Genomic DNA, 22,853 nt, shown 5'->3' with positions numbered 1-22,853 from the left:
ATAGTCTATTTTCTTTTGAGTAAAAGATACCTCTTGAGTGTTCTTGTTAATATTAATACGTACTTCTTTGAAAAAAGGATATATTAATACAGCACCACATCTACATAATTAAAAAAATAAGTTTAATAACATATAAGTTAACGGAGAGCATGACTTGAATGGATCACACAATAGGTAGGTGTGGGTGGTGGAAAGAGTGACGAGGAATGAGTTGTGGTTTTTTTTTGATGGTAAACAAATTTGGCTTTTATTGTTTTTGCTAAACAATACTAAAAATTATCTTTGAAGCCAGGGCTTGAATTACTCAGTTTTAATCAGTTTATTTAAAAAAAGAGGGGGAGGAGGGGAAGAGATCATGGCCATTTTTAAAAAAACTAATTTCACCTGCAGACTCTAGCCACTTTCATGGATGCTATACACAACCCACTCTGTGACTGATGGAAGAATGATAGCACACTCTACCCAATATCATTGCCCTGAGACACATGAGGAAGGGAATGATAGTTAATTCTCAGCAAGGTAACCATAGCCAGCCAAAGAACACTTAGGTTTTTAGACTACTTGCTGAGCACAAACTGTCATTAGCTACTAAAGAGAAGGAAAGAGGGAGCTGGAGATTAATCAATATTTGCCTGGATGAGGAAACTTGGGTGCAAAGTCAGGAAGAGAGAAAGCAAAAGGGCAGGGTAATCTACGGTGGCATGAGATAGGGAAAACAGGTTTATTATTCCAGGTTATTTGTCATTCAAGCAGGACAGACGAAATATGTCATGCAAGATGATTCTTGCAGAGGACAAGAGAATCAAAAGTTGTATGTCCAGTATACGAGGGAATGTTGAGATTTATTTCCAGTACCATGAAGTGGGGGTAAAGGGAGAGAACCCTAGGGTTTCAGGACAAATGAGAAATTCCAGTCCAAGGAAGGAGCTAGAATACACACTTAAAACGGTAAGATATTATATGTCCTCCTTCCCTTGAATCCTGCATTCAATCTACGCACACCTAACTCTCCAAAGTCTGGCAAGAGATTCCAGGAGTAGGCCAAGTTGGTTGTTTTGCTAAAGGGCTTATTTTTTTGGAGGAGTAGGAGTAGAGGTAGGTTGGGCCATGACCTAATATAGAAACTTGCAAGAAGCAGAACATATTTAGAGAACATTTTAATATATTTTTTCATATATATTGAAAGACAAGAGAAACGAACCCAATTCAAGCCATGTCGTGTGCAAAAAAGTCACAATGAGTATAGTGAGGCACCTATTTGCAGTTCCAGCCTCAGCATAAATATCAGTCAGTTTGTTATTTTTATTTCAGAATGGAAGATGTCAAAGTTTCTCACATTTGCTCAGAAGGCAAGTATAACCACTTATAATAACTGAATGACAGGGAGCAGAGTAGGAGAAGAAAGCCAAGGGTGAAAGGTGAAAGAGGGAAGGATACAGAGCATCTTCAAAAAAAAAATTAACAAGATGACTGTTCCAGGAGAGAAAAAAGAAAAAAAAAGTCATGGTAGATAAAAGAAGTCTGTTAGTCAAATAAAGATTCAACTTTTAAATTTTTCTCTCTTTCTTTTGCTGTTCTTTGTTCAAGTCTAAGGTTTGGAATTGTTAGCCCTTCATTTGAAAGAGCTAAGGAGAAATAAAGGAATTCCCTCCCCTTCCCCTGTCTGTCTCTGATGAAGACGCCAATGTCACCTCCCTCCTCTGTTGGAGGTTGAAAGACTCTTCCAAGTGTGTCGGGTGTGGAGACTCAGGATGACAGAGCGGCCTCCTTCTGTGTCTGATGTGCTTGTGAATGGTACATTACCTTTTGGCTTTTCACATCTCTAAAATGTTTCTCAACTATTTTTCATACGTTACTCATGCACTCCCTTCTTTGCCTTTGCAGTTTTCCACTTGATAGGGAGGTACAATAACAACTTCTTCCATTACTGCAAATGTTTTTTTCTTGCCATTTACAGTTCTTAATGGTCGTATGAATGGTCTGGAAAAGCTGTTGTCCCTCCAGAGAGACACTTGCACTAACTGCACAGGCCTAGCTCAGCTTCTCCTCTTTCTCTGTTTGAGCTTTGCTGGCAAACTTGGTTACACTGAGAGAAGCTAGGGGAAGAGGGATATCTGTGCCATCATAAATTATTTCAGTTTCCGAGACAAATTGTAAATTTGTAATGAGAATGTCTGCATGGTTAGGTTTTCCATTGGAAGAGGGACATTTGAGCGTCAGTATCTTGGGAAGTCAAAGGTTACCACCTCGCCCTGCAGCAGCTGCTCTTGGCACGTTTGGCATGAAATCTGGCTCCCTAAGCTGACGTACTCGCCTGGAGGAGCCACCCTTGGGAGAGCCCAGGAAGGAGTTTTTGAAAGTATCTGCAGAACACAGTTCTAGAGGCAGTGCCCAGATACAACTCAGTTTTAAAGCTAAAGGAAGAACCATGGTCAATTCATACCTATGTATAATGCTAAGTATTTTGCTTGTCTTAGTTTATTAGTTAGACTGTCCCTTTAGTAAATTACTAAATCAAGAGGGTTCATTGACTTTGAATTTCATTGTAATGAGCCTCTCAATTTACATCTTCAGCTTTGCTTGTGAACTTGTAAAGGACAACAACAATGGACTAGGTAGTAAGAAACCTTAAATAGTAATTGATTTCGTAGGGGGAACAGGAAATTAAGGAGAATCTAAGGGAAGAGGGAAAGTAAAATAGTAAAATGACTACAAGAAGTTGAAAAAAGGAGTTACTGAATAAAGAGACTGCCTTTTAGGGCCAGCTCTACTGTGAGTTATTCAGAAAGAATAAAGTAATGTTTAGAGAAGATGTTTTTTTTAAATAGAACTATAATGATAACAGTAAATCCTTCTTAAATCAAACACACACACACACACGGTCTCTCTCTCTCTCTCTCTCTCTCTCTCTCTCTCTCTCTGTCTGTCTGTCTGTCTCTCTCTCTTTCCCTCTCTCTCTGTCTCTCTGACACACACACAAAACCTAAAACACACAAAACAATGATTCATATGAGCCATTTTAATATTATTCTTTTTTCTAAATTTATAATTATTATTTCATTCTCATACTGAATAGCAGAAATCTTTATAAAATATCATTCTCACTTTTTCCCTATTATTCACTGTATTTAGATTAACTGTGATTTGATATTTGAACTTATATTGCTGTTTGACACTAATATTTAATAAAAAGTAGAAAAGAGAGATACATTAAAAAGAAAAGAATAATCACTTTAGATAGGATAATTCTAAACTATTAAAAATACTTGAAATAGAAATGAACATTTTAACACAGTGATATTTCTTGCTAATAACTCAGATAATCTGAGGATAAAGATTGAAAGTTGTTTTTGTTTTCCATCTCATGCTTCAATAAATGTAGAGACTGTTACTGTCATTGCCTTTAGGCTGAAGATTTTAAAACAAAAATAAAACTTCTTCATCTGAATATTTCCAATTATTGATATAGCAGAATGTGTTAAGCATGCCTATGTTTTCACAATTATTTTATCTTTTTAATTCATTGATTTATTTTGTTTTCAACGTTCATTTTCACAAGATTTTAAGTTTCAAAATTTCTTCCCATCTCTCTACTCCACCCACCCCAAGGCAAGATGCATTCTGAGTACCCCTTCCCCCAATGTGTCCTCCCTCCTATCACACCACTCCCTTTCCTTATCTCCATATCCTCTATTTTCTTCTAGAAATCTCGATAGATTTCTATACCCAATTACCTGTATAACTTATTTAAAAGTTGCACGTAAAAACAATTTTTAACATTCGTTTCTAGAACTTGGAGTTCCAACTTTGATCCCTTCCACGCTCCTCACCCATTCTCACTGAGAAGGCAAGCAATTGAATATGCGTTATACATGTGTAATTATGTAAAAGACTTTCACAAAAGTCATGTGAAAGACCATGTTTGCCTCCAACCTATGTTGCCCTCTATTTACCCTATTCTCTCTTTAGACCTTGTCTCTCCTCAAAAGTATGTCCTTCTATCTATCCCTTCTTCTCATTGACTCTCCCTTCTATCTTCTCCCCACATTCCACTTATCCCTTTCTCCCCTACTATCCTGTAATGTAAGATAATATTTCACTACCAAATTCAGTGGGCATCTTTAAGTCAAATGTGATGAGAATAAACTTCATATTTTCCCTCTCACCTCTCTCCTTTTTTCCTCCATTAAAAAAGTTTTTGTTCCACCTTTTTGAGAGATTATTTGCCCCATTCTATGTCTCCCTTTCTCCTCAAAATATATTCCTCTTTCATTCTTTAATTTTTCTTTTTAGATGTTATCCCTTCCTATTCCACTTACACTGTGCCCTCTGTCTATATGCATATAATCCCTCCAACTACCCAAATACTGAGAAAAGTTTCAAGAGTTACCAATATGATCTTTCCATGTAGGAATATAAACAGTTCAACTTTAGTAAGGTCCTTATGGTTTCTCTTTCCTGTTTACCTTTTCATGCTTCTCTTGATTTCTTGTGTTTGAAAGTCAAATTTTCTATTCACTTCTCATCTTTTCTTCAAGAATGCTTGAAAATCCTCTATTTCATAGAATGACCATTCCCCCCTCTGATGTATTATACTCAATTTTGCTGAATAGGTGATTCTTGGTTTTAATCCTAGTTCCTTTGAATTCTGGAATATCATATTCCAAGCCCTTTGATTACTTAATGTAGAAGGTCCTAGATCTTGTCTTATCCTGTTTATATTTCCACAATAATGTAATTGTTTCTTTCTGACTACTTGCAATATTTTCTCCTTGATCTGGTAGCTCTGGAATTTGTCTACAATATTCCTAAGAGGTTTCCTTTTAGCATCTCTGGTTCTAGAATATCAGGGCAGTTTTCCTTTATAATTTCATGAAAGATGATGACTAGGCTCCTTTTTTGATCATGGCTTTCAGGTAGTCCCATAATTTTTAAATTGTCTCTCCTGGATGTGTGTTTCAGGTCAGGTGTTTTTCCAATGAGATGTTTTTTTCATCTAGTGATTAGCGTCTGCCTGATCCTTTCTAATCTTTAAGGAATAATTTTTTTCAGTTAACTTTTCGACCTTCTTTTCCATCTGACCAATTGTGCTTTTTGAGGCATTCTTCTCCTCATTGGCTTTTTGAATCTCTTTTGTCATCTGGATTCGTCTATTTTTAAAGTATAACTATCTTAAGACTTTTTGTGGTCTCCTTTTGCAAGCAGTTGACTAGTTTTTCATGATTTTCTTGTATCACTCTCATTTCTCTTCCCAATGTTTGCTCTACTTCTCTTACTTGATTTCTAAATTCCTTTTTGAGCTCTTCCATGTTCTGAGACAAATTCATAATTTTCTTGAAGACTTTAGATGGAGGAGCTTTGACTTTGTTTTCTTCTGTTTGAATATTTTGGTCTGCTTTTCTCCAAAAGAAGATTCTATAGTCTGATATTTTTACCAGTTTTTGCTCTGCTCCCCAGCCATTCACTTGACTTTTGAGCTCTTCGTCACCTCTGCTTCCAGTATTGGTGGGGGGTGTACAGTCAGCCACTCGATTCTCCCCACATTAAATGGGCCTAGTGCTTCAGGAACAGTGACTACAGCTGCCCCACTGCTGCTGTGGATACATCAGGTTCCTCTGTGCCCTCCTTCTTCTGCTGCCTTGGGCTGGGTCTTGATCACTCCACTGTCTTGCACTGGTCCCACAGACTTTTCCCACTGATCATCCGATTTGTTTCTCAGCGTTTTGGGATCATGAAGTCTGTAAATCACAACAAGAGTGAAAGATTCATCCACCTAAGGCCTGCTCAGGTCCCCTCTTTGTACACGTAGGCCACACTGGACCGAAATCTGCAAGGATAGTTCTTGGTGTTTTTAATTTGAGGTCCTTTTCAGGAGATGAACGGCTGATTCTTTCAATGACAGTTTTGCCCTCCAGATCTAGGATTTCTTGGCAATTTTCCTTGATGATTTCTTGGAAGATAATATCCAGGGTCTTTTCTTCAACATGGATTTCTGGTAAGCAAATAATTTCTTAGATTTTCTACCCTGGATCTATTTCCCAGGTCAATTGTTTTTCCAGTTCTATATTTTACATTTTCTTCTATCTTTTCATTCTTTAGATTCTGTTTGTCTGATTCTTAATATGTCATAGAGTCATTGACTTCTACTTGGCTGATTCTAATTTTTGTCACAGTGTTTTCTTCAGTTATCTTTTGTACCTTCTTTTCCATCTGTCTAGTTGTTCCTTTTAAGGACGTGTTTTCTCCAGTTAGGTTTTGTACTTCCTTTTCCATTTGTCCAAGTGGTCTTTTAAATTTTTCTGTGATTTCTTCTTTTATATTTTTAAAATCATTGCTCAGTTTTTTTCTATTTCTCTAATTTGACTTTTAAAATCCTCCCTGAGCTCTTCCAAGAAGTCTTTTTGTGCTTCAGATCAGTTCATATTCCCTTGTGAAGTTTCAGATGGGAGTACAGTCTCAATGCTGACCTCTTTAGTATTTTTGTTTTTGTTCTAGTCTCCATAGAAAGATTCTATGGTCTTTTATTCTCCGTTTTGCTTCTTACCCGTGATTATGACACTTTTCCTGGGTTTTAAAGTAGATCTCTGTGTCTGGGGCACAGGGTGATCTGTCCCATAGTTTTTGTGCCTAAAAGTTGAGGCTTTGTAGAGTGTGTCCTCTGGTTCTTTCAACTAGAAACTAAAATGCAGCAGCTTACCTAGTGCTGACCTGGCTGGTGTTGCAAAGCAGTGGCCAAGTGAAGCCTTTTTGGATTTCCCTGTAGTTACCCTGAAGCTAGGTGAATTAAGTGTGAGGGAGGGGTGATCTGGCCACTGGAGTTTTTCTCTGCTGAGCTAAAGTTGAGGCAAGCTCATTGTTTGGTGATCCCGTCTTCACTAGTGTCTTCCCAATTCTCATGGAGTACTGAGGCATGCTTGGGTCCTGGTGTTGCATTTGCAGGCCTCACCCCCCAGGGGCTCAACATCTTCTCCAGGTTTGCTGAGGTGGGAATGTCTGGGACAGCTCTAGTCCTGCATTTGTCCCCTTCAGTCAAAGCATGAGGGATGCTCCTTAGTGATTTTACTACCCTCACAGGCTAAGATACTGTTTACCCCTTCTGTTGCTCCACCTGTTCCAGGATTTTTCCCTGGGAGATATTCTGTGCTCTTCCAGGTCCACACGAGGAGGGAGATAGCCACCTTGGCCCCTGGAAACAGAAATCTCTAGGCTTATATTCTTGTCTCCCTTAGCAATCAACACATCAGCTAAAAAGGAAAAGAGATGTGACAGACTCTTATATGTTTTTTTTTAATTACCATGATAGATCTTGAAAACACATGTAAAAAAGACAACAGTGTTTAATGAACGTTCTAATTTTTCTTTTTTGCTGCAATATGAAGTATTAAGTTTTGATACATGTCATGTACTTTACATAAAAGCTTTTGTCCTGGTAAAACATCCTGGTTTTACAAGCCAGTGACAAGATGAGCTAGATGAATTTCCAAATATTTAATAGGGATTTTCCAGTTGCTCATAAGACACATTTATTTTTGTACCTTTTCCAGATCAATTATTTTATAACTGTTGAGGAATTTTGTTGTAAAAACTTTCTGAAAAAAGTAAATCAAAAAATAAAAACTACTCCAAAATTAAAGTTTTAGGGGATCTTTTGAGGCACCGAAAGTTAAGTCACTTGTCTAAAGTCACAAAACTAGTATGTATTTGAGCTAGAATTGAAGGCCTTTCGATATGGAAAAAGAATAACCGTTTATTCATTCTTGCATGCATTCACAATGACAAAGAAAACAACCTTAAAGTAAAAAAAGGTAACAGGAAGTTTTCAGTGAGTAATTTCTTTTTTGGCAATGAGAGGCTACATTTTTTGTGTGTCACGTAGGATTGTGTAATGATGCTGACACATCCATTGCTTTTTGTCTTTTATGGTTAATTTTGTAAAGATTTTTCACAGCTGTTTATTATTCTTTATATCACTTGACCATGCTGGAGAAGCTTCTTTTTTCTGCATTCTATAGGTTTCTTAGAAAATAAATCACTAAAAATTCACAAAATACTACAAAGGTACATTAAGCAAGTCCCCTTTAAGGTAACTTAACAACTTTTGTTTTTCTTTATCTATTATATTACTAATGAATGAATGAATTTTTAGTATTCTAAATTCATCCAAAAGATTTTGAGTTCCAAATATTTTCCCTATCTCTCCTCTCTGTCCACCCTAACACCCTAATTCTGACTACTCTTCCCCCAGTTTTCCCTCTCTTCTATCATACCCACCACTTCTCTTATGCCCATCCCCTCTATTTTCTCCTAAAACAAGTTACAATTCTATGCCTATTGCGTGTATGTCTTATTTCCCAGTTGACCTTAAAAGAAAACTTTTTAACACTCCCTCCACATCCACCCCATTGAGAATACAAGCAATTTGATATAAGTTATAAATGTGTATTCTTTTTTTCTAAGCAATCTATATTTGGGGGAAAAATTTAAAATAAAGTAGGACTATGTTCTTTTTTAAAAAAAATTGATTAATTAATCTATTTATTTTAAGTTTTGAACATTCATTTCCACAAAATTTTGAGTTTCAAATTTTCTCCCCATTTGTCTCCTCCCCCCATCCCCAATCGCCTTGCATTCTGATTCCCTTTTCCTCCAATGTGCACTCCATATTAATACCCTTCCCTTCCCTTATCCCATCTTCTCTCTTGTCCTGTAGGGCAAGATAAATTTCTATACCCCATTACCTGTATTTCTTTTTTTTTTCATGTAAAGCAAATAATTTAATGAATTAACAGGTAATCATCTTAACCATTTTGTACAGTTTACATAAACTAAGTATTACATATTAAGGCACAGTAAATACATTGTATACAAAGGTAGGAGAAGGGCCTGCTGGATCATGGTGATGGTAGTACAAAAAGATAATTCTGGACATTTCAAATCTTAACATTAAAAGCTAACAAATTTGTAATTTTAACGTCACAGTTCAGTTGTTGCTAGCTTTAGCCAGTAGGACAAACACTTGACGAGTTATGGTATAAAGTCTAAATTTCAGGAACAGGGAAAGTGGGAGGGGGTAGATGAAATGCAGAAATGAGGAGGAAACATTTAGGTAGGTTAAGTAGTACTTTAGAAGAAATTGCCAGGACTTAATTGGAAAATTTATTTTTGAAAGGAAGGAACTGTTAAATATAAAGTTAATGCTTTAGCAATGAACTATCAACTGGAAAAGAAAGTACCACTTATCTGCTATCAACATGCTTTTTGAAAACTTTTGCCTATAATCAAAACCTTTTAGAGATTTATAAATTATAAAATGGTAAAAGGCTATGGGGAGAGGGGTTTAGATATCAAATCTTGATTTTTTTCGTTTATTAAAACCTGCTTTAAAAAGGACAATTTGAAAACAGGGATAAAAATTTGATTCCTTTTTCAAATTGTAACTCAAGTACATGCCTTGTGCCAACCAGTCAGGAAAGAGGGGTAGGTAGGTGGTTGGAGTGGATAGAGTGCCAGGCTTAGAGTTAGACAAACTCCTCTTCTTGAATTCAAATCTGGCCTCAGGCACTTAACTACCTGTGTGACCCTGGGCAAGTCACTTGACCCTATTTGCCTGAGTTCCTCAACTGTAAAATGAGCTGGAGAAGGGAAATTATAAACTAAGCCAGTACACAACTGAAAAACGACTAAACAACCAAGATCAGGAAGACCAGCTTTTCACAGCAGATTTAAGAGAGCTATTAAAGTTATTTTGAATGTATATACTTATTTCAATGGAAGACGGAATGGTTAAATTCTGTTTAGATGCCTTTTTAACAATTATCCTGCATTTCTGAAAACTTTGGTCGGTTTTAAATTTAGTATGTTCTTAACTGGGTTTTCAAAGCAGCATTTCTAAAACATACCACCCATTCTTTCCTGCCCCTGCAATGCTACAAAGAAAAGTTACAAATGACCATCACAAACAAATCTCATACCCATACTGATTATGTACATTTGCACATCTTCAAAAGTGACTTCTTATACCCATAAGGGTTTGCAAGTAACATGATGGGTGATGGAACCTGCATGCTAGTTATTGATCACTTAATTTTATACACTGGAAGATGAAGAATGATAAAAGCAAAAACTTCATTGCCAAAAGTAGGAATCTTTCTGAGCAATTTTTATATACTTTTAATTTGAGCATATGCTCTGTAAATTATTCAGTTGCTAAATGAATCTTTACAGCTTGTATAAGAAGTATTTTTAAAACTGAAAAATGAGTCAATTTGATAATAAAGAAAAAGTTTAAGATTAAGGATGTTTAAACAAGATGAAATTATCTTAAAAGCTAATTTGGGACTAATGGAAATGAATAGTTCTACTCCAACCAAAACATTTTCTATGACTAATGAATATGAATTTTTCTAAACTAACAAGAAAAAAACGGTTTCCATCTTGTTCTAAGACTAAATTTTAGATGCTGAGGAAATTCACTCTAATAGTATATAGCCAGAGTCAACATAAATATGACAACACATTAGATAATATTATTTTTTAAAAATTCTCTTTAGAAGATTTAGAAATATTTCAGTTCACTATATACCTTGCTCAGTGTCATAAACATAAAGTGACATTTTCGTTTTGTCATTTAGAAAAAAAATCTTTTACTGTTTATCTAGGAGATTTAAGCTTTAGCCTAGTTTCCTTATGCCTGTAGTCAAGTCACCTGTTTGAAAGAAAATTGCTATTTACTAGATAGACTTTGGATTCTTTAAAAGACACCTTAGAGCTACTGAAGGAAGGGTAATTCCCCCTTTCAACAAAATTTTAAATATAAATAACCTTCTTGCAGTAAGTTTCATCAAGTTAAAAAAAATACCCTGGAGTTTGAAATTTGCTAAGTGGTTTTATTCTAAATTTTGGCTAACAGGGGTTAAGTTTTGTTTATTTTCCATAGTTACTTTACAGTCTCCGTCCATTTCAAAATTAAGGTTAACAAAGGATGTTGATGCTTCTGGCTGGTCAGTCTGAGCAGTGGAGTTGGCCTGGAGCTTCTACTGCTGCTCCTGATAACTGTCTTTCTGTCTCTTCAGACATTCGATTTTCTTCTTCTTCCTCCTCCTCCTTTTATCTTCCTCAGTTTCCCCTAACTGTAAAACATGGATAATGTGTGGCATTGCACGGATCGCCCCCTCCTCCCCCCACTCAAATTGACTGCTCAGGTGTCTGTCTCAAAGTAAAAACCTTTATTTGGTTCTCTGGAGAAGCAGGTGGTCGCTTCACCAGTAAAGCTGGAGTAGGGAGGTCACCTGTATTTCTTATTTCACAGCTGTATGCAGGAACCATTCTCAATATTTTTTCTCAGAACTTTGAGTTGCAACTTCTCTTGCTTCCTCCCTTCCCACCCACCCCCACCGAGAAGGCACGTAATTCAATACAGGCTATATATGTGTAGTTTTGCAAATGACTTCCATAACAGTCACGTTGTATAAGACTAAGTATATTTCACTCCATACTATCCTGACCCGATTTATTCTATTCTCTAGTTTGACGTTGTCCATCCCCAAGAGTGTTTGCTTCTAATTGCTCCCTTCTCTCATTTGCCCTCCTTTTCATAATCGTCCCACCCTACTTATCCCCTTCTCTCCTCCTTTACTGTAGTATAAGATAGATTTTCATACCAAATTGAGTGGGCATGTTATTCCTTCCTCGAGAGAAATGTGATGAGAGTAAGCCTCACTTTTTCCCTCTCACCTTCCCTTTTCCCCTTCATTGGAAAAGCTTTTTCTTGCCTCTTCTATGGGAGATTATTTGTCCCATTCCATTTCTCCATTTCTCCTCCCAACATATTCTACTCTCACCCCTTAATCTTATTTTTCGATATGATCCCTTCCTATTATACTCACCCTATGCCCTCTGTCTGTCTGTATGTGTCTCTGTCTGTCTGTCTGTCTCTCTCTCTCTGTGTGTGTATGTATAATTCCTCCAACTATCCAGATACTAAGAAAAGTTTCAAGAGTTATAAACACTGTCTTTTCATGTAGGAATGTAAACAGTTTAATTTTAACAAGTCCCTTCTGATTTCTCTTTCCTGTTTACCTTTTAATGCTTCTCTTGATTCTTGTGTTTGAAAGTCAAATTTTCTTTTCAGCTTTGCTCTTTTCATGAGGAATGCTTGAAAGTCCTCTATTTCACTGAATGACTATTTTTTCTCCTGAAGTACTATGCTCAGTTTTGCTGGGTAGGCGATTCTTGGAAAGGAACCTCCTTTACCATTTTAATAATTCTGCTTTTTAATTCATTCTTCTTTTCATTGAGTTTTTGGACCTCTTTTGCCAATTGGTTAGCCTATTTTTAAAAGTGTTATTTTCTTCAGCACTTTTTGGGGTTTCTTTAGCAAGCTGTTGACGTGCTTTTCATGATTTTCTTACATTGCTCTCATTTCTCTTCCCAATTATTCCTCCACCTCTCTTACATGTATTTCAAAATTCTTTTTGTGCTCTTCCATGGCCTCAGACCATTGCATATTTATTTTGGATGTTTGGGATGTAGAAGTCTTGACTTTTGTATATTCCCCTGACGGTAAGCATTGTTCTTCCTTATGTGAAAGGATGGGAAAAAATATATGTTCACAAAGAAAGTAACCTTCCATAGCTTATTTTTTCCCCTTTTTTGTGCATTTTCCCAGCCAGTTACCTGACTTTTGGATCCTTTATCAAGAGTAGGGTATACTTTGGGGACCTGTGACATCTAAATTCCTCTATGGTGGCACAGTTAAGGGACAGGAGTTTACTCCTCAACGGCCTCCAACTCCACCATGCCAGCATTCTTCCCTACCCCAGGACTGTGGTCAAGGCTGAGAATCAGATCAACTCCTCAATTCCACCAGGAGCTTTAGGAGGAGAGTTCCCAGGGCCATGTTGCCACTCAATGTGAGATTAAGATCAGTTCCTCAATTACTCCAAGGGCTTTAAGCAAAAACAGGGCCACCACTCATGACTAAGGTTCAAACCAGCTGCTTAATTCATCCAGGGTCTTTACGCTTAAACAGTGGATGCTAGCTGCTGCCTACTGTGGCCACTGCCACCACTGCTGTTGCCACTCGAGGCCAGGGCTAGTGGAGGACCCTGCTTCCTTGTCACCGAGGTGAAAATGCCATCTCCTTGACCTCTGAAGCTGCCTTTGACATTTGTGGGTTGAGGGATCTGAGAATCCCCACTGCTGCTGGGGATTCCACCCCCCAAAGTCCTGCTCTGGTCCTGCTCCCCCAGTGCCATGCGGTCAAGAGTGGGTTGGGTTCCACTCTGTGTCTGGTGTGCCAGACCTTTCCAATGGACCTTCCAGGTCACCCTAGGCTGGAAGTCTCCTCCACTTCGTTGTTCTCTGGCTTCTTCTGCTTTAGAATTTATTCTGAGTCATTTTTTACAGGTTTTTTATAGGATGTGGATGAAGAGCTAGAGTATGTGCATCTTTCTACTATGCCACCATGACTCCGCCCCCTCAATACCTTTCTTAATTTTCATTTTATTAATCTTTCCTTTGCTTTCTAGTACTCCTAATTTTGTATTTGTTTGGGATTTTAAATTTTGTTCTTTTTCTCTCTTTCTCAGCTGCATGCCCTGTTCATTGATGTCTTTCTCTGTTTCATTCATGCAAGCGTTCAATGATATAAAACCTCCCCTAAGAACTGCTTTTGCAGCACCCCATATGTTTTGCTAGGTGGGATCATTATTGCCATTCTCTTGAATTATTTTATTTTTTTATCATTATCTATGATTTGTTGTTTAACATACTGCATCTTTAGGATTAGATTATTTAGTTTCCAATCAGTGCTTAGTCTATCTTTTTTTGGCCTTTTGTTACATATAATTTTTATTGCATTATGATCTGAGAAGGATGGATTGACTATCTCAGACTTTCTGCACTGGACTGTGAGGTTTTTATGCCCCAGCACATGGTCAATTGCTATGCATGTGCCATGTAACACTGAGAAAAAAATTATCTCTTTCTATCTCCATTTAATTATCTCCAGAGATCTTTCATATGTACCTTATCCAGACTTCTACTCACCTCCTAAATTTCTTTCTTATTTATTTTGAGGTTAGCTTTATCAAGTTCAGAGAGGGGTAGATTGAGGTCCTCCACTAGTATAGTGTGGCTTTATATTTCTTTCTGTAACTCCCTTAACTTCTCCTCTAAGAATTTGAATACTATACCTCTTGGTCTGTATATGTTTAGTAATGATATTTCTTCGTTGTATATGGTATATTTTAGCAAGATACGTTTCTTTCTTTATCTTTTTTGATTGGATCTATTTCTCCTTTTTTGTGTGATATTTGGATTGTACCCCTATTTTTTTACATCAGCTGAAGTATGTTGTATTCTGCTCCAACCTTTTACCAATACCCTGTGTTTATCTCCCTGTTTGAAGTGTCTTTCTTGTAAACAATATTTTGCTGAATTATAGTTTTTAATCCATTCTGTTATCCGCATCCATTTTATGGGATATTTCATCCCATCCACATTCACAGTTATGATGGTCATCTGTCTTTCTCTCCATCCTATATCCCCCTTTTATCCTTCTAGTTCTCCCTTCTCCCTTCCCCTCCACAATAGCGTTTCACTTTTTGATCACTGCCTCCCTCAGTTTTCCCTCCCTTCTGCCATCCCCCTTCCTTTTATTCCCCTTTTCCCTTACTTCATTTTAAAATGCATTTTAAAGCATCCCCTGCTTTTTCTCTCATTCTCTACTCGCATAGCACTGCAAAGTGGAGCATAAATCACCTTTGAGGCTATAGAAATATGTTGACTTTCATGTGTAACTCTAAACATTATATCTCACCAAGTATCTATGCACTTGGTCTTACAGTGTTTCCATAATAAAATTTATATATCCTTTGTGTGGGAATAGGTAACATGGGGAAAGAAGATAAAACTATCACTTTTTCTCATGTTCCTTTCCCTTTTTTTTTGAAACACCTATCCTTGAAGATACCTTTTATACATGGATAACTATCTGAAATTTCTTATGGTCTTACTTATGGAGATTTTAACACTGTTATTTGTCACCTACCTAGGAGGATGATTAGAATGTTATATAAGGATCTGAGCTATGCATATGAGATATGTTAAGTGTACTGGACAAGTCTGAAAAAAATTTCAAGAAAATGACACCAGTTGATCAAATTTACAAAGGATTCTTTTACGTTCTGCAATTCAATATAGGAGATTTAATGTTTACATTAAAACACAGATGAAAATAAGACTTGGTATCTGCATTTTTTTCCTATATATAAAATACTCTCACAGAAAAGAAAAGTTTTATGGTATTTCTCATATAATCCTTGCACAACTCCTTACCATAGGAGAATATGCATGCTAAAGATTAATATGACTGTGTGATATGTGGATTCTATGAATATAGAAAATGTTAATTTTTATTAACTCTCCTTTATACTTTCCTTAAATTTAGGGAATTGAAAATATCCTGTAGAGAAAAGGGCCTATATGCTAGTCACTACAAGTAAGTCTGCCGTTTTAAAATGTTCTAATTAAATTAGAAACAAGAAATACTAATCAAAATCAACAAGGAAGAGTGAGGGGGAAAAGGTTAGAATTCAAGAATGGGAAACCTGTGGGTAGATTAACAATTTCAACATTTCTGATACTAAGAATAGGACACAGAAACTGAATCAGTTGATTTTGCTCACTTTTTTCCCCTTTTGCTTTTGTTTTGTTTTTCTACAAGTTATGGTTCTAGGGTATTGGGAGCTGTCCTTGGTTATTGGCAAAACAATTCATGCTGAGTTCATGGATAGAATTGTCTCGTAATATTAACAAGATGAGAGAGAGAGTTAATGTTTCACAATAAAGTGAGCACTGGCTCTTGAGTCAGAAGATGAGAGTTCAAAACACAACACTGATATTTATTCACCAGTGTGAAACTGGGCACATAATCCCTTTTTCTATTTTCACATTGGAAAAATTAAGGACATAGGCTTTATGGCCACTCAAATTCCTATCAGTTTTCCATCTATTATGATGCCAAAAAAAGAACCATAAAAGATTTTTTGAAACTGGAAGCAAAAAACAAAACAAAACAAAACAAAAAACCAATACAATGGAGTCCGCCATATGGTAGGGTAAGAGATAGAAGGAGGAAGGAATAAACAAAAGGAAGTAGCTTAGAAGATTAACAAATCAGTGGGGTGTGAGAGGAATAAATAAGAGTTTTCTCATCCTTCTCAGGGGTTGGGAAAAGAATCGGACTTTGAAAAGTGGGACTCTGTTGTCTGACTCCAAGGTCTTTGAAGAATTGTTACATCAATCATGTAAAGAGTGTTACATCAATCATATGAAGAGTGGGCTTTATGGACAATAATCACTTCCTCCTGCTGAGGAAGCATTTCTCGTTTTCCCCACTCCATGTAAACTACCTGGGGACAAATCTCCATACACCCTGTGCTATTTATAACTAGTTATGACAAATATAAAACCATGAAAAAGTAATGGTTTAGTGTTTCATTTGGGTGCCAAATCACTTAGTGTCATGATTAAAAAAACAAATTTCAAATAAACAATCAAATTTTATGATCTTTATAAATATGTTTTTGTTGTTTTAAACCAAATGGCAAATCACACCAATCCCTGGAAACTATAATGCTGAAATTCATAATGACATATAGAAACTCCTCCACCGAGGTACATTTAGTTTACACCTTTCACCTAATCATAATCCTGATATCTGTTGTCTGCTGATGTCCGTGACATCTCTACTCATTTCTCAACAAGTTTAATATCTGGCTCTCAATCTTTATTTCCTCTTCACCACTGCATTCATAATAAGGACTAAAATGTACATATTGACACTCCTTCAAATATCCTAAGTATTCAGTTCTCCAACCCACTGACATCCCTTAAAATAGTTTTCCACCCTACCTCAGAAACAGCCATCGTGACATAGATTAAAATCCAACAAAAGAGACTCAGGAGTGGTCAAAAAGGTGATGGACATAATAATAGCACCTACCTGCCAGGGTTGTTTGAAAGTATCAAAAAGGTGAGCATATCTAAACTGTTTTGGAAACTTTCATAAGCAATATAAATGATAGGTACTGTTATTGTTTTTGTTGATTATTTCACTATCCCCCAGTTGTAAACAGCAAAGTGGTATAGTCGATAAGAATTCTGGCCCTGGAGTCAGGAAGACTCATGTCAACCACTTCAAATCTGACCTGAGACACTTACTAGCTGTGTTACCCTGGTCAAGTCACTTGTTTGCCTGAGTTTCCTCATTTGTAAAATGAGTGTAAAAGGAGTTAACAAAACCCTCCATTATCTTTGCTAATAAAAACCCAAGTGAGATCATGAAAAGTCAGATATGAATGAAATGACTGAACAACAGTAACTGTTACTGCCTTTCCCTTTCAGATTACCTTCAGTCTCCTTTGTGTGTATCTTGCACATATCTAGCTATTTTAATTTTTGTCTGCCCATTAGAATGTCAACTATTTAAGGGCAGAGACTTTTTGCCTTTTTTGTATCATCAGTATTTAACACAGTGCCTGGCATAAATTAAATACTTGATAAATGTTTATTGACTAAGTTTTTCAGGTTTTGAACAAATAGCCATTATTTGGCTTATATTTGTCCCTTCAAGGATTAAAATTGGGAGGTATAAAAAAGGCCCACCAAAAATTGGAATAAAATCTCTGACAATGGGACTCAGTTCCCTATTTCAGGAGAGGCATTTCATTCTCTCTCAAGAAATGTATTTACCTTGAATATATTAGCTGGATGGGAGGATCCAAATTTTGTTCTAAAATTTTTGATGCCCATGGCCAGGAATATCCTTCTAGGAACAAGAGTCACATATGTTTATCTTTGAGTACATAAAACAGGAAAAATCAAAAGGGATATTTATTATTATTATTATTGCAATTAATACCATCATCAATATCATCATCATTATTCCAAGCAAAGGTTTCTGCTTTTGTGAGAAAGAGTTAGAAGAGCACAGCAACATCAGTTGAATGAGCTTTTTAAGAATTTTAGCTGCACCAGAAGCTGGAAACTCTGTGTTTGGGCAAATGGAAAGTTATTCATCTAACTGTGAGTAGCATTCAGCAAGTAGCATGCATCTAAACAGTGCCTAAGAGAGCATCATCTGGCATGAAACCAGCAGGGAGGAGGGCTAGTGGCAGTCAAAAATGCTATTGCTAAAAGATATCAGTAGCTTTACAGCATCAATGGAATGAATTGCCTCTCTGAATACTTCCTCTGGCCACAAATGTCCCTTGTGTTTATATCTTTCCTAGGGTGTGTGCCCTGGTAAGATCTTCGTTCTCTGTGTGTTTCTCTATATATTATATACTTTGGCCAAGTATTCTTTGCAGACATACCTTTTCACATTCCTTAAGTGTGTGCATTAAATCTCCTACTGCTCTTATATTGTGGAGGAATATGCCCCTGGTTGATTAGAGAAATGCTTTTATACTGTGCTTCCTATTGTGATATTTTATTGTATACCTTACCTTTTAATTAATTGTGTTATCAAGGTCACCATTAAGAATTAAAAAAAAAAATCTATGATAGCTCATGAACTGTGCTTTTAAAGGATATGAACTCACAGAATACCTTCAGCCTCAATAGTCATTACCTGGGGAATTATAATGTATATTGAGGGTGAGGAGGTTCCCTGATGCTGTATTTTTTAAACAGGAAACTTTAAAAATTGTTTGCTGAGCAAGGTCAGGTAGAGGTCGTGTGAGAAGGAAGTTGTTAAGATTCTAGTATAGAAAGTATTTTTAAAGTAAATTTCTAACCGAAATAAAATGTGGCAACTTCTTTTTTTTTATTAAAGTGAAGTAAAAATAATTGGTCAAAATGCAAAAGTAATAAGAGCAATAAATAAAATAAATAAATTAATGACCTTTATTAGGGAATCAATGACTCCTTCATATTTAAATATTTTCCTTGTTAAGTTGTTTACTCCAAGAATTAAAGAATCCCTTAGTGACTCTTTGAGCAATAAAATTTGAAATTCTATAATTACTTGGTAAAATTTATACCTAAAAGTCAATGCAGATATGATAATGCCTGCACAAGGTAAGTGTGAAGACAAAGTGAAACAGTGTATGTGAAATACATGCCTGTTAACTTTAAATTCTAAATAAATTTAACCTCTTTATTTTGAGTTATGAACTTTGCATCTAGCTAGATTGTAAACTCCTTAACGGGATGCTAAACTCAGTTATATCCCCCACAGTGCTATTCCTCACAATTCCTTGAATATACTGGGTGATAAAAAGCAATTCATGTAATTACTGTAGGACAAAAGACAAATAGTATACATTATATGATAAAGATCATAGAACTTTTAAAATAAGATTTATTTATTTTCAGTTTTCAACATTTTCTTCCACAAGATTTTGAAGTATAAATTTTCTCTCCATAACTCCCCTCACCCCCCACAGTACAGCATGCACCTCAACTACCCCTTTCAGCAATCTATCCTCCCTTCTATCAGTAGCCATTCTCTTCCCCTTCCCCTCTATTCCCCTGTAGGACAAGACACAATTCAATACCCCATTGCCTGTACAATTTATTTCCAAGTTGCATGCAAAAACCATTCTTAACATTCATTTGTAATGGTTTGGAATTCCACATTTTCTCCCTTCCTCCCTCCTTATCCAGTCTCATTGAAAGAGCATGCAATTATATATAGGTAATACATGTGTGGCCATACAAAATACTTCCATAATAGTCATGCTGAAAAAGACTATCCACTTTTCCTTCTATCCCATCTTGGCCTACATTTATTCCATTCTCTCCTTGACCTGTCCTCCCACAATAATATTTGTTTTTGATCATGCTTTCCTCCAGTCTGCCCTAACTTTTATTATCCTCCTTCACCTTTCAGCTTCTCCCCCACCTCCTTCACCCCCAAGCCTTCTTGCAGGCTAAGATATATTTCTGTGCCCAACGGAATGTGTCTTATTCCTTCCTTTAGTCAAATAAGCCTCACTTCTTTCCTCCATTGTAAAGCTCTTTCTTGCCTCTTTTATGTGAAATGATTTATTACATTCTACCTCTCCCATTCTCTTTCACTCAATACATTCCTCTTAACAGTTTTTATTTTTTATGTATTCTCTCTGCATATTCGGCTCACCGTGTGCCCCCTGTCTCTCTGTCTCCCTCTGTATTTGTATGTGTGTGTATGTGTATATATATATATATGTATATATGTATATATATATGTATGTATGTATATATACATATATATGTATATATACATATATATACAGATGCATCCACATCCACATCCACATACATACATAAATGTATCCATCTATTTATCCATCTCTCTCTCTCTTTCTCTCTATCTCTCCATACGTGTGTGTGTGTGTGTGTGTGCGTGTGTGTGTGTGTGTGTGTGTGTGTGTGTGTATGTATATAGGAAAAGGTCTCACGAGTTACAAATATGTTTTCATATAGAAATCTAATCAGTTCTACTTTTAAAATCCCTGATGCCTTCTCTTCCTATTTACCTTTTCATTTTCTATTGATTCTTGTGTTTGAAAGTCAAAATTTCTATTCAGCTCTACTCTTTTCAACAAGAATGCTTGGAAGTTCTCTATTTCATCAAAATATCATTTTTTCCCTCCTAAGTATTGTACTCAGTGTTACTGTGTAGGTGATTCTTGGTTTAAAACTTAGCTCCTTGGACCTGTCGAATATCATATCGAAAGCCCATTGATCCCTTAGTGAAGAAGGTGCTAAATCCTTTGTTATCCTGATTGTGTTTCCACAGTACTTGAATTGTTTATTTCTGACTGTTTGTAGTATTTTCTCCTTGACTCAGGAAATATGGAATTTTTTTCAATATTCCTAGGAGTTTTCTTTTTGGTATCTTTTTAGGAGATGATTGGGGAACTCTTTCCATTTCTATTTTACCCCCTGTTTCTCGAATATCAAGGTAGTTTTCCTTGCTAATTTTTTGAAAGATGATGTCCAGTCCTTTTTATTCTATCATGGCTTTCAGGTAGGACAAAGATTTTTACATTGTCTCTCTTGGATAAATTGTCCAGGTCAGTTGTTTTTCCAATGGGATATTTCTTATTTTCTTCTATTTTTACATTCTTTTAATTTTGTTTTATAATCTTGACTTCTCATAAAATTATTAGCTTTCATTTGCTCCATTCTAATTTTTAAGGTATCAGTTTTTCAGTGAGATTTTGGACTTCTTTTTCCATTTGACTGATTCTGCTTTTTAAGGCATTCTTGTCATTGACTTTTTGGACCTCTTTTGGCATTTGGGTGAGTCTATTTTTAAAGCTGTTATTTTCTTCAACATTTCTTTTTGTGTCTCCTTTTGCAAGCTGTTTCATAATTTTCTTTCACCACTCTCATTTCTCTTTCCAATTTTTCCTTTACTTCTCTTACTTGATTTTCAAAATCCTTTTGGAACTCTTCCATGACCTGACCATGACCTTCATACTTTTCTTGGAAGCATTCCGTGTAGGAACCTTTACCTTGGTGTCTTCCTCTAGTTCAGTGCTTTCGTTTTCCTCATTGTTAGAAAATATCTATTCACCAAGAAAGTAACTATTTTAATCTTGTTTTTCCTCTTCTTTTGTCATTTCCCTAGTCAGTTGCTTGACTTTTGATCTTTTTGTTTTGTAGAGGTTATAATTCCTGCCTCAATTTGTACAGCTGTTTCCGGAAATATCTCTAGGGACCTGTAAATTCGCAATTCCTCAAAAATGGTATCATCAAAACAGAAGTATTCACTCCACTCCTTGTCTGTGTTCTAGTCTGTGAACAATCACAAACACTCTCTTCTGCCCTGGAACTGTAAGTAGTATTCCATCTCCACAGCTACCACCATGTCAGCTTTTCTCCTCACCCCAGGACCACCACCCAGGACAGCAACCCAGATCAGCTGCTGGATTCCTCCACCATCTGTAGGCCAAGAGCTCCAGAATCATCCACTCCTGAGATAGTGACTGCCACCATCCTAAGACTGGGCTGGGACTAGAGCTGGACCATATCCCTCTCTCACCTAGGTAAAAGTGCTTTTCCACTGACATTTGAAGCTGTCTTTGGTATTTGTGGATTCAGAAGTCTAGAAAACTCTCCAGTTGCCAGTGATTCAGTGCCTTGAGGTCTGCTGTCTATGCTGTCATGAGTCACTTTCTCCTGTGCTCTGAGCCCGATGCAGTAGACCCTTGAATTAGATGATGCAATAGATTGTCTTGTCATGTAAATATGTTTTACTCTGTCATTTCCTGTCTTCCACTGCTCTAGAATTTGTTTAGAGACATTTGTGCAAGTATTTTGTAAGGTTTTGGGGAAGACCTTATAAGGGCAAGCAAAGTGGGGTCTTTTGTTCTTTTTGTTTCTCCAAATATACCTCTTAATAATGTGATTAAGGAGGATCTTTCCCACTCATTGGTGGTCCTGGAAAGATTGGCAGGAAGTCCCACACCTTTTTTAATGAGGCACTGGTTCTCAAGGAATGTGGTGCCCTTTGACTCTAAAAAATGTATAAAGACTCTGACATGCTGTTTTACTTTGGGGCTCAGTTTCTGGGAAAAGCTCTGTGTGACAGAGGAAACTGGAGGAAGCTGCTAAGGATCTCCCTGCCTTTGAAAACTCAGATGTTGGTGCTTCCTACTCTGTAAACTATGGCCAGATAGTTGGACCTTTCTGTTGAATTGTGATGTATGTATTGCTTACTGTTTGATAGTTGGCAAATGCTTTCTTCCGATTTAGATTTCTCTGTATTTTCTCTGAGGTCCAGAGTGCTAACTTTTTCCTTGAACAAACTGAGTGGTACGTGTGCTTGATAAGTGATTGTTAACCCCTCAAAA

At 36.5% G+C, this 22,853-nt stretch overlaps 1 pseudogene; it reads right to left on the bottom strand.

The window, feature by feature from the left end:
• Window positions 1-1,856: 1,856 nt before the first annotated feature.
• On the bottom strand, window positions 1,857-10,613 carry LOC140506677 (protein LSM12-like; annotated as a pseudogene).
• Window positions 10,614-22,853: the final 12,240 nt, after the last annotated feature.

The sequence above is a fragment of the Notamacropus eugenii genome, chromosome 1, assembly GCF_028372415.1.
Source record: "Notamacropus eugenii isolate mMacEug1 chromosome 1, mMacEug1.pri_v2, whole genome shotgun sequence".
In the NCBI taxonomy this organism is placed as follows: Eukaryota; Metazoa; Chordata; class Mammalia; order Diprotodontia; family Macropodidae; genus Notamacropus; species Notamacropus eugenii.
This window is presented reverse-complemented; position numbering and strand designations above follow the sequence as displayed.